Source organism: Lepidochelys kempii, chromosome 10 (genome assembly GCF_965140285.1).
Source record: "Lepidochelys kempii isolate rLepKem1 chromosome 10, rLepKem1.hap1, whole genome shotgun sequence".
In the NCBI taxonomy this organism is placed as follows: Eukaryota; Metazoa; Chordata; order Testudines; family Cheloniidae; genus Lepidochelys; species Lepidochelys kempii.
Window position 1 is genome coordinate 83519615 of NC_136389.1, and position 12264 is coordinate 83531878.

The window sequence follows — 12264 nt, forward strand, 5'->3', positions numbered from 1 at the left end:
CTTGAGGTAAGCGCCGCTCGGAGCCTGAACCCCTAAGCCTCTCCCCACGTCCCAACCCCCTGCCCCAGCCCTGATCCCCCTCCCGCCCTCCTAACCCCTCGTTCCCAGCCCAGAGCATCCTCCTACACTCCAAACTCCTCATCCCCAGCCCCACCCCAGAGCCTGCACCCCCAACAAGAGCCCTCATGCCACCCAACCCCTATTTTGTGAGAATTCATGGCCCGCCATATAATTTCTATTCCCCAATGTGGCCCTCGGACAAAAATGTTTGCCCATCCCTGATCTAAGCATTCTCTGCTCAGATTAGATATGTAGACCCAAGTGCATTTCAAAAAATCTCATTCTTCTCCCTGCTCTGACTAAGGAGATTCTGCTTGGCTGATGTCAGGAAGAGGCTCTTCCTGGCCAGCAATGACTTTTTGTGGAGGAGTGGAACATCCTTTGTTTAGGGTAAAGGGTTGGAATGGAAGAAGGAAGGTATCTTTATACTATACTCATCTGTGCTCAAGTCTTAGAGTTGTAGACTGGCATTTTCCCACACTGCCCCATCCATGCATCTCTAACAATGTTCTCAAAGAGAAGAAGGTAAATCAGTCTCAGTAATCCCTCTACTGAGACTATTCATAAAGATGTCAATTACTGCCATTTATAATGTGGACACTTGTCTGTGATCAACTCACTTTATATAGAGCAGTGAACTGCTCCAATGACAACTTTCTGTTACTATTAACTTAGTCTAGATTTGAACCTGTGACCCTAGAAGTGAAAAGCTCAATATTCCATTAACATTCACCTCAGCTAAACAGATCTCATTGATAAGAAACTTTGTCAATGTTACTTTTAAAAGATTTGGGACAAACAGTAACACAAAAGCCAGACTCAGAGATACAGAAATTTAATTAGAGTAAAAGTTATCTTTGAATTCCTTTTAGATGAATCATCCTGGTCAGATCACATCAGCAAGTTTCATTGTTGTGAGGTGACCCAAGTTTTAAAAATTAAAAACTTAAAGACTCACTCGTTGGACTGCTGAAGTATTCATAACTATCATATATCAACTCCATGTCACAATAACTTTCTGCCTTCTTTAGAAAGATTATATCTTTGACTAGGAATGAAGAGGGTTTGTTTGTAATTAGCACCTGTTCACAGATTCTACATTTAGATTATTCTTCTTATCTAAAAATGATACACTTCCATGCATTCGCTGGCCCTTGCTTTGCCTACCTATGTAGTTTTGTTTGCAAAGTTGGAGTTACAAATTTCTTCACTAATAATGCATGATCTCCCAGCCTAGATAGCCCAAAAAATGAAATGCTGCTCTTAGTTTATTATTTTTCCATACAAAAGTCTTCTCCCTGTAACAAACGATGCACACTCACCTTGATCATCTTAATCAATCAGTCCTTCAGCCCTCGTATAGATTACGCCAATCACAACACGTCTTCCATTCTTCTTGTATCCTGGCCTTCCTTCTCCATGTGCAGCCATGTCTTTTCATAATAAAATCTTCCCATCTCTTTGGAGGTCAGCCGAGTGGTCGTTTCAGGTCCCGTGGGTACCACTCAGCAACAGATGCAGTCCATCAATTGCCAGTGAGCCTTGCTATATGCCCAGCCCATTGCATTTTACTATGCCTGCTCTCAACAACGACGTCCTCCACTCCACTCTACTGTCTGATCACTTCATTGGGGACTTGGTCGCGGATTGAAATTCCCAGCATTCTTCTTTCCATCGCCCTCTCCATGAGTCGCTGCTCCTCCATCTTGATCAGCGCCCATGTTTCGCTGCCGTACAACATTGCTGGCAGTACTGTTGAGTTGAAGAGGACATCCTTGATAGAATTGAATGCACACCAACCTGCTTTCTTTCTTCTCAAGAGATCACCTTCCTGATCGTGGAACATGTTAATTTCTTGGCCCAAACAGACATATGGCTCAACTTCTTCTATTTGTTCTCCCTTGATTGTTATTTGGGCTTTTGGCGAGGTATCAAACCACATAAATTTCGTTTTGGAGTGGTTAATTTTCAGTCCGAGTTGGCTGCTTTTTATGTTGACTTCTCGCAACATTTTCTGTAGTTTGATAGTATTTGATAGTATGATGCACACTAAAATGATAAAAAGTAAGTCTTTGTATTTTGACTCAGACGATCCCCAGTGGAGATAAGTTGAGGTTGAATCTATCTTAAAATAGTTAACATATATCAAAATTGGCTGACAGTCTCAAATAGCAGAAAGAACATATAATTTAGTCTTATGTAGGCTGGGAGACCATATGTTATAAATGAAGAAATTTGCACCTCCAACTTCTGCACCATAAACAAAACAAAACTATATAGGCAAAGCAAGGGCCAGTGCATGGAAATGTATGATTTTTAGAACAGAAGAATAATCTAAAAGTAGGATGTCTGAACAGTGGTGGATCTTTCTGAAAGTCAAACGTTCTGGATTAGATGACCAGAATGCTCTATTTTAAATGAGTGAATTATAAATTCCACTAAAACCTGCACTATTCCTGTTGTGTTTGTGGAATGAACCAGCTTTAGACACATTAGAGACACTGGACATTTAATTCATGCTGTAAGGCACGTAGAGGCCTATTTTTGGAAGTCTTGTTACAATCCTGGTGTAGACCAGGTTGCTAAACACTTCCTGAACATATCTAACCGGCTGTCATGGAAAACTATGACCTCACATAATAATTTTGTTAGTACTTTTGAACTGTTCATGTCCTCATGAATGTTAGTAAGTTTAAATAAAAAAGCTCAGAAATATAGGAAATTCTAGAGGTTCTTCTTGTCAACAGCTATGGTTGTTCATAGGGATTTTTTTTTTAAATAAGCTGTTATCAGCTTCCACTCTGTGCTGTAATATATAATATTATCCTTGACATATTTCAAAAGCAGTATCAAAGCAAAACAAAAACCTAGCATTATATGGTTATGCAGATTCTAAGGACTTAGGGTTGGGTACTACAGTCACCTTATTGAATTTCTTCTGCAGAATATGTAGGTACACCTGAATTCTCTAGAGGAGCTGCGTTAGAGGAAGCAGACAAGCTATAAAATATAGAAAAAGCACTGCTTTTATCATCTCCTGTGCCTGTCTTAAAGTCAATGACATCTTAGAATCAGAAACATCTTGAAGATATGTATGGACCTCCATGAACAACTCTCTTTCCTAAAGAAGAGGTCTGAGAAAGTCTTAAACGCAAGCTCAGATATGCCAGTTGTACTTGGAAAACACGTTTATTTAAAGATGTTAGGAAGTTAAACTGTGTTGTGGTGAGAAGACTATGGAATAGCCCCCCTATATTTGTGGTGGAAAGGTCATATGCACTGCAATACTGGGGCAAATAAGAGAGCCTTGTTTGCTTGAGTTTCATCAGGAAAATTTTTTTACTCCCATTTACCTTTATCTTCCCACAGCATTAGAGACACAGCCACATATTACATATATGTGATGTCATGTGTGTTATCTATCTTTTAGAAAGCTTACGACAAATGATATGAAGGATCTGTTACCTTGGCTCCAACAGCAATATACCTTCTCCTTGTAGAATGAGACTCCTTTAGAGTAAATAAAGAACAATTTTATTGTTTCCCTACAGAAACACCTGAACTTTAGGTTTGGGTAAAAAAAAGAAAGAGAATTGGGTTCCTCCAAAATCCTGAAAAAACTACTTAGCATAAAAAAATGCCTTTCTCCATAGCACAATTGGGCTGGAGGTATAAAAACCCTTACAGAGGGAAATCTTATCTAGTCTGTAGGAAGAGAAGAAGGGCACAATGTATCCAAACTCCTGTACATACTCTTCTTTGATTATCTCCAATAGAACGTACAATTAAATAGTTCCCTAATTGTTCCATAGCTGGAAACACAAAAATATAATTACATAAACTTAAAGGTAAGAAGGATTTTTAAGTGTGAGAGTATTGAGGAAATGCACATCATTAACATCCTTGAAATTACAAGTTTCAAAACATCAGTAACACACACACAGCTTCGTTTTTATTCTACTGCCTTGTTGCAAAAAAAATATATTACCACCACAAATATTTTAAACTACTTTTAATTATTCTCTTCCTCCATTTGGGACTATTCAGAATGTTCCTTTTGTACAAATTTTCTGCTAAAGGAAATGAAGTCAATCAACCTCACTGTGAAAAACCCCCAAGATACTACCACATTCAAATTTTCTTATTTTATAGTTAAAATTTGAGTTTTTTTCAATATCAATTATTGACACCATATATTCAATATTTGTATATATTTCCAACACATATTTATGCGGATATAAATCTATTCTTCCTCTGATCAAATTTGGTCCATTTTTTATTTCTCCCTGAAGAGCTGCATTATTGTCAATTTCATACAGGGAGATCCAAAGTGACTTGCTAATATATGTGTGCACACAAAAAATTGTGTTAATGGATCATTAAGGATGCCCAGTTAAAAAATGCGAAAAGTATTTTTTCTCCAAGAGTTAAGGTTCTAATAGCTATATTAACTTTTCAGTGCTGCTTTATACTGTTTATTTTAATATATATTTTGACATAACAGTAAAACACTGAAGAGACATGGTAAACTCCAAATTTACTCAGTTTCAGATGAGTCCCCTAGCCAATTTTTGTGATTTAGCAACCTTATTTTCCTATTTTGTTAAATGATTTTTCCTCCCCGTGATTGTGTGACAATCTATTCAGAAAGGGCAAAACTGACTGACTATGTGGGGGAACAGGTTGTAGCTGTAAGACGAGTTTGGGTGCTACTAAAGTATAAATACTAAATAATGATTAAATGAATTATCACAAAGATTTCCCAAGTGCCCTAAGAAAAAATGAAAAAAATAACAATTCTCTACATTAAAGTCTGTCTTCAGCTACATCAGTATGATCCCACTGTTCTCAAATTCTGCCCTGAGCGGCACTTAAATTGATTCAATCTAATTGGCTCCAGTTTATTCTACCAGTGATGACTCTGCCATGTTAACAGGTGTAAAATGTAGTGACATTGTATTTTTGCACTATAAAAGTAAGCAGAGGTGACTCAAAATATAGAGGAACCAGATCTGTTGAGGAAGAAGATGCCATTTTTATGTTGTCATTTTTCAGGGTACAACAACAAAAAACATCACAAGTTGCCATTTATTCCCCCCCCCCCCACACACTGTTCCTCACACATTCTTGTCAACTGCTGGAAATGGACCACCTTGATTATCATTACAAAATGTTCCCCCCAACAACCACCCCCACTCTCCTGCTGGTAATAGCTCACCTTATCTGATCACTCTTGTTACAGAGTGTATGGTAACACCCATTGTTTCATGTTCTCTATGTATATAAATCTCCCCACTGTATTTTCCACTGCATGCATCCGATGAAGTGAGCTGCAGCTCATGAAAGCTTATGCTCAAATAAATTTGTTAGTCTCTAAGGTGCCACAAGTACTCCTTTTCTTTTTTCAAGTTTAAAAAGTTCCTCAGAAAGGAGGTGCTAGAGAATTATTAAATATTACGATTATTAAATCAATACAACACGGACACATTCTCAAGTGCTGAAAATGTGAACAAGTTGGTATTTTAGTGTAGTGTGTAACTTGAGATTTTTTAGTTAACATTTATGATAGACCTGCAAGACTAAGGGCTTGTCTACACTGGCACTTTACAGCGCTGCAACTTTCTCGCTCAGGGGTGTGAAAAAACACACCCCTGAGCGCTGCAAGTTTCAGCACTGTAACATGCCAGTATAGACAGTACACCAGCGCTGGGAGCCGAGCTTCCAGTACTGGTACCTACACCCCTCGTGGAGGTGGGTTTTTTTAGAGCACTGGGAGAGCTCTTTCCCAGCCCTGTTCCGCGACCTCACAAGCCATGTTAAAACACCTCCACGGCAGCACTTTAATTATTGCATCTTTTAGGGCTTGTCTACACTGGCAAACAGTACTTGTGAATTTATGTGGTTCTTGGATTTTTCAAATCCTTCCCTGCTGTGGAGGCAGCCCCCCGGGAGGGGGGAAGAGATGGAATGCCTTGCGTCTCTCATCAGCAACCCCTCCAGCTGTTACTCCTGAGGGAATTCTGCACCAAAAAATTAAAAATTCTGCACATCATATTTTAATATTCTGCATATTTTATTTGTCAAAATAATGCAATATAATCACGCTGGTTTCAATTATTAGGTAATGTGTTCAATTATTAGGCAATTTATTTAAACTACAATACAATGGATGAAGAATGGGAGGGGGGAGCATTGGAGGAAATCCCCAAGCCCCCTTGCCTAATAGTAATGTAGCTAGGTTTGACCCTTTATTTCTAGTTATTAGTCAACAAATATCTGCATCCATATGCACAGTGTTACTTCATAGGCAACTGAAGAACAAGTGAGGGCTGGGGAATCAAACTCACAATTTATATCGACTACTGACCATCTCCAGAAAGATCAGTAGCAAACAGTTCATGGAGTACATTCTGATGAGAAATTTTTTCAGTCCAAAAATTTAGACCAGTTCTCATCACTAAAGCACCATAAGCATTTATAAGGCCATACTGTCCTTTACACCACTCTGGCCGTGTAAAGGAGCTTTAAAACTTTTACACCTGTTTTATGCTCCTGGGAGAATTCACAAAGACAATAGGAACAATTCACTAAGCAGGCAGGCTGCTACATTCTGCTCTGCCTGAGGGGACAGCCTGCACCACACCTACTTCCTCAGACACACTCCGAAGCCCTGCTCCTCATAGAATCATAGAATATCAGGGTTGGAAGGGACCTCAGGAGGTCATCTCCTCCAACCCCCTGCTCAAAGCAGGACCAATCCCCAACTAAATCATCCCAGCCAGGACTTTGTCAAGCCTGACCTTAAAAACTTCAAAGGAAGGAGATTCCACCACCTCCCTAGGTAACGCTTCACCATCCTCCTAGTGAAAAAGTTTTTCCTAATATCCAACCTAAACCTCCTGCACTGCAACTTGAGACCATTACTCGTCTGCTACCACTGAACAGTCTAGATCCATCCTCTTTGGAACCCCCTTTCAGGAAGTTGAAAGCAGCTATCAAATCCCCCCTCATTCTTCTCTTCCACAGACTAAACAATCTCAGTTCCCTCCATGATAAGCGTGCCACAATAGTGAGCGAGAGGGACAGAGTCTCTCTCTCTCTCATGCACGCCTGCTCACCCCTTCACACACCCCAGCTGGTGATTTACATCTCTATTGGCTGCTCTGGGCACCCGAACCAACCTGCCTGTGATGCCAGGGAGGGGCACATGACTGCTCTTGCAGTTTTCTTTTGCTCCCCCATCAGAAGTCATTTTTCTGCAGGGAAGCAAAGAAATCTGCGGGGAACATGAATTCTGGGCATCTACAGTGATGCAGAATTCCCCCAGGAGTAAGCAGCTGTTTAGGGAATAATGATGCCAGGCTCCAAAGGGATTCTAGTCTAGTCCTCCTTGACTATTAGGATGATTGCAGTGATAGAGTGATTTATATAAAAGTAAGAGATACAACTGTTTGGGGGAATCCTCTGGATTCTAATACAGATGAGAATAATCGTTATCTTCCTTTCCCCTCACTCATAACAAAAAATAACCTTTATCATCTCATATTTTCAAGTTTCATCGAATTCATTATTTTCCATCCTTATACACAGTTGTATACAATATACTGATGTATATATATTCATATGGCACTACAAAACTGTAGAGGGAAAACAGACCTGCAAGGATCAAAAATGGGCTTGTATTCTTTGTTGTTTACGACATTTAAAGGAGATCTTACTGTTAGTGACTTGTGGGTTTGGCGGGGAGGTGGGGGGTTTTGGTGCGGGGAAGGGTGAATTGGGGAGGCTTTCTAATTTTTATATTAGAAATTCAGGTCTTCTCTAACATAGGAGACTTTATGGCAATTAGAAAGCTAGAGAAATTTTGACATCATAAGAAACAAGTTTCAGAGTAACAGCCGTGTTAGTCTGTATTTGCAAAAAGAAAAGGAGTAAGAAGTGAGCATATAAGACAGGAAAGGATAGTCACACTGTTTAAAATGCCAGATATTTTTGTTCATTTTTGTTAACTATTAACTTCACTGCTTAACAAATACTTGGAACAAAAGGTAGTCATCACCTCTACCTCTTCAATTAAGGTGAGAGCTCACAATAAACATCCTGGGGAATTCTTAAGAAGCTCACCAGCAAAAGCAGGCAAGACCATTCTTGAAATTCTTAATATTTCTCATGTAAATAAGAGGAATATCTCCTTTCACCCAAACACCTCTTTCAGGCCCTTCTTCACTATACATCATGACTGAAGGGGGGGCGAGGGGGAAGGGAAAAAAAAGAAAAAAAAAGATAAGGAATTTTCTATACAGGGCCACTCAAGAAAATGAACCCAATTGATATTAAAGGTGTGAATTTAAAGTAGATAAGTTAAACTGCTTTAAACCTCTGTGTAGATACTCTTATTCAGAATTAAAGTGGCCTTAATTCAGGTTAGCTTAATTCAATTTAATTAATTCTGAATAAGAGTATCCACACAGGGATTTAATGTGGTCTAACTACCACTTTGAAAGTTAATTCAGATTAACTTTACTGAGGCCATGCCTGAATTGCCCTGCAGTTCAGACCACTGCAGGTATGAATAGCAAAGCGCATCAACGTGTTTAATGTTTTAATGTGAACTAGGAACCTTTTGGTTTCTGCAGGCAGTGTCCAGACAGGGGAGCCTCCGTGCAGTACTTTGGTGCACACTGCTGTTGACAGCCCCATAGTCCGAACTGCAGGGCAGCACAGACAAGCCCTGCATGTAGGACAAGCCCACATATACAAGTCCGTAAGTGTTAAATCAGTTTTGAAGAATGTTAGACATTAATTTCTAGCTTCCTTATGTCCTGTACACAGTGGGCTTGGAACCAAATTTGGAAATAATGCTTGAACAAAGTCCAACACAACTGACTTCTAACATTTTAGTTGGCTAATGTGAACAAGTTAAGGATGTTTTTTTAAAAAGTGCATTCTAGCCTAGGCAGAGTTTGTTTTAAACATTTAACACAATTTGTTCCAACTCATAATTACTTACAAAAACCTGTTGAGAAGCCATTTTAACTATACCATGCTTTAACACTTTCCCCAAGCTCTGTTCCTGGCCATAAGGCGCTCTCATGGTGTAAGTGTCACAAATGTGGACCCTTTTTAGCAAGATAGTTACCCACCAACAGCAAGCTCAGAAATCCCAATTATTTATAAAAAAACAACAGCCTTATTTTCAAATACTTATAATTTTTAACAAGTAGGCAGAGTAGCAGGTAGCATCAGAGACAACAATGGTAGAACACTCCCACAAAACATGTTTTTAAAAGTCAGAGATTGAGGGAAAACAGATTGAAGAATGCATTAATCAATTCTGCAGAGCTTTGATTGAGACCTCATGCGCTTTTTGAATATCACACACGGTGGATTTGATTTAAATCAAATTGATTAAAATAATTACTGAAATCATTAGTCAGGAAGACTCGATTTAATCATGGATTTCTACATAAAAGTGCATTCTGGAATACGCTGCTCAAACAGTTTCACTTTTGTTTCTACTGCCTGTCCCTCCCTTCTCACATTTATCTCCAGACTGCTTCTCCTTGCCCAGCTCTATTCCGCCACCAACAATCTTCTATTCACAGAATATCACAGAATATTAGGGTTGGAAGGGACCTCAGGAGGTCATCTATCCAACCCCCTGCTCAAAGTAGGACCAATCCCCAATTTTTGCCCCAGATCCCTAAATGACCCCCTCAAAGATTGAATTTACAATGCTCAAACCATTGAGCTATCCCTCCCCCCCAATGGTTCCATTTTCTCCTGTAGGCAAGTTTGAGTGTACCCTTATCACCACAAAAAGAAAAGGAGTACTTGTGGCACCTTAGAGACTAACCAATTTATTTGAGCATAAGCTTTCGTGAGCTACAGCTCACTTCATCGGATGCATACTGTGGAAAGTGTAGAAGATCTTTTTATATACACACAAAGCATGAAAAAATACCTCCTCCCACCCCAGTCTCCTGCTGGTAATAGCTTATCTAAAGTGACCACTCTCCTTACAATGTGTATGATAATCAAGGTGGGCCATTTCCAGCACAAATCCAGGGTTTAATAAGAACGTCTGGGGGCGGAGAGAGGGGGGTAGGAAAAAACAAGGTGAAATAGGTTACCTTGCATAATGACTTAGCCACTAGAGACTGGGAGTGGCTAAGTCATTATGCAAGGTAAAATTTAGGCTTGAATAGAGACTGGGAGTGGCTAAGTCATTATGCAAGGTAATCTATTTCATCTTGTTTTTTCCTCCCCCCCCCCCCCCACGTTCTTGTTAAACCCTGGATTTGTCCTGGAAATGGCCCACCTTGATTATCATACACATTGTAAGGAGAGTGGTCACTTTAGATAAGCTATTACCAGCAGGAGAGTGGGTTTGTGTGTGTGATGGGGGGGGGGGGGGGGGTGAGAAAACCTGGATTTGTGCTGGAAATGGCCCAACTTGATTATCATACACATTGTAAGGAGAGGTTTCAGAGTAACAGCCGTGTTAGTCTGTATTCGCAAAAAGAAAAGGAGTACTTGTGGCACCTTAGAGACTAACCAATTTATTTGCTGTAGCTCACGAAAGCTCATGCTCAAATAAATTGGTTAGTCTCTAAGGTGCCACAAGTACTCCTTTTCTTATTGTAAGGAGAGTGATCACTTTAGATAAGCTATTACCAGCAGGAGAGTGGGGTGGGAGGAGGTATTTTTTCATGCTTTGTGTGTATATAAAAAGATCTACACTTTCCACAGTATGCATCCGATGAAGTGAGCTGTAGCTCACGAAAGCTTATGCTCAAATAAACTGGTTAGTCTCTAAGGTGCCACAAGTACTCCTTTTCTTTTTGCGAATACAGACTAACACTGCTGTTACTCTGAAACTTATCACCACAGTTCATTTCCCTTATTATTTCCACTAAGAGCTTATCAGGATCTGGCTAGGTTGGTAACCCCACCACGGCTCCAGAGACACTATGACTGCCAGCTCATGCAAATGCACCTATTCACTGAACTTTTTGAAACTTTGCACTTTTAGAGAGAGGTGAGGGATTCACTCTGTGTACACAAATTTGCAGAGGGACAATAGGGTTGAGGTCTGCTATTTCTCACCTCTATATATTATTTATTTATTTTAAAACATTTTTGCTGTTAACAAGCATGTTATCTCTGGGGACACAAATCCACAGTTTGAGAACTGCAAAACTAAGCATCTCTGATGGTATCTTCTGAGCACTGAGTCCCATTGGGTAGATAGAAAGATTAACCTAAATAATCTATACAGAGGCCCCTGAAACCTCATAAAACTGGGTCTCTAATCCATGAACTACTGAAACTCATTTACAAAACTTTTCTTAAACATTACATGAATATATTGTCTCATACTATACAATTAGAATTTATAATCCCGATTCCATGATGAAATATCTTTGAGTTACAATGTATCTTAATAAAAACTATCTTTAGATCAGTTTTTTCCTCAAAAAGCATTTTATCAAAAAAAAATCCTATTTAAATAAAAAAAAATCAGATTTTTCTGATTAAAAAAAAAACACACATTGATTTTTATCCACCCTGATATCAAATTAAGATGTCACTAATTCTGAACTTCAGAGGGAGTGTCCCGGTCAGACACTGTAGTTTTTAATTTGTACTCTGAATCTGAAAATAGGAAAATACCACTTCAGTTGTTCCACTTTGTGTTAAGGAAATGTGACACTGGGTGCAGAATCATCAAAATCTTTTCTTACAACCCCCCAACTATTATTATTTCATTTTTAGTGTGGGAATTTCACAGAATGATCAAATCATTCATGTGGAAGAGTGCTGTCCTGACTGAAAGCAGCCACAGAAGCATGAGACCAACTGGTTTTACACTATCTACACACCTTTTCTGCATACAAAAGCTGTACTACTTCAGCGGTTCTCAAACTTCATTGCACCCCTTCTGACAACAAAAATTACTACACGACCCCAAGAAGGGGGACCAAAGCCTGAGCCCAAGCCCAAGCCCTGCTGCCCCAGCAGGGGTGGAGGGGGGATAGGAGCCCCAAACCAAAGTCTGAGGGCTTCATCCCCCAATGTCGGGACTGTAACCTGAGCCCTGCTACTCAGGGTTGAAGCCGAAGTCTGAGCCCCACCACCCAGGGCTAAAGCCTTCAGGCTTCAGCTTCAGTCCCGGGCAGTGGGGCTCAGGCTTTAGCTTCA

General features: G+C 39.7%; 1 protein-coding gene across 11 annotated transcripts in view; it reads right to left on the reverse strand.

Annotated features, from left to right (window-relative positions):
- The window catches only part of CTDSPL2 (CTD small phosphatase like 2), a 104020-nt gene that overhangs the window by 49837 nt on the left and 41919 nt on the right, over window positions 1–12264 (reverse strand). For 2 of the 11 annotated variants that reach the window (XM_073304554.2, XM_078854691.1), the window contains exon 1: window positions 1383–2289. The exons of 8 other annotated variants lie outside the window; for them this stretch is intronic. The gene's annotated coding sequence lies outside the window, so the exon portion shown is untranslated. Of the gene's footprint in view, window positions 1–1382; window positions 2290–8680; window positions 8787–12264 lie in introns of those variants that run through there. One more of the 11 variants, XM_073304557.2, reaches the window with a different exon arrangement.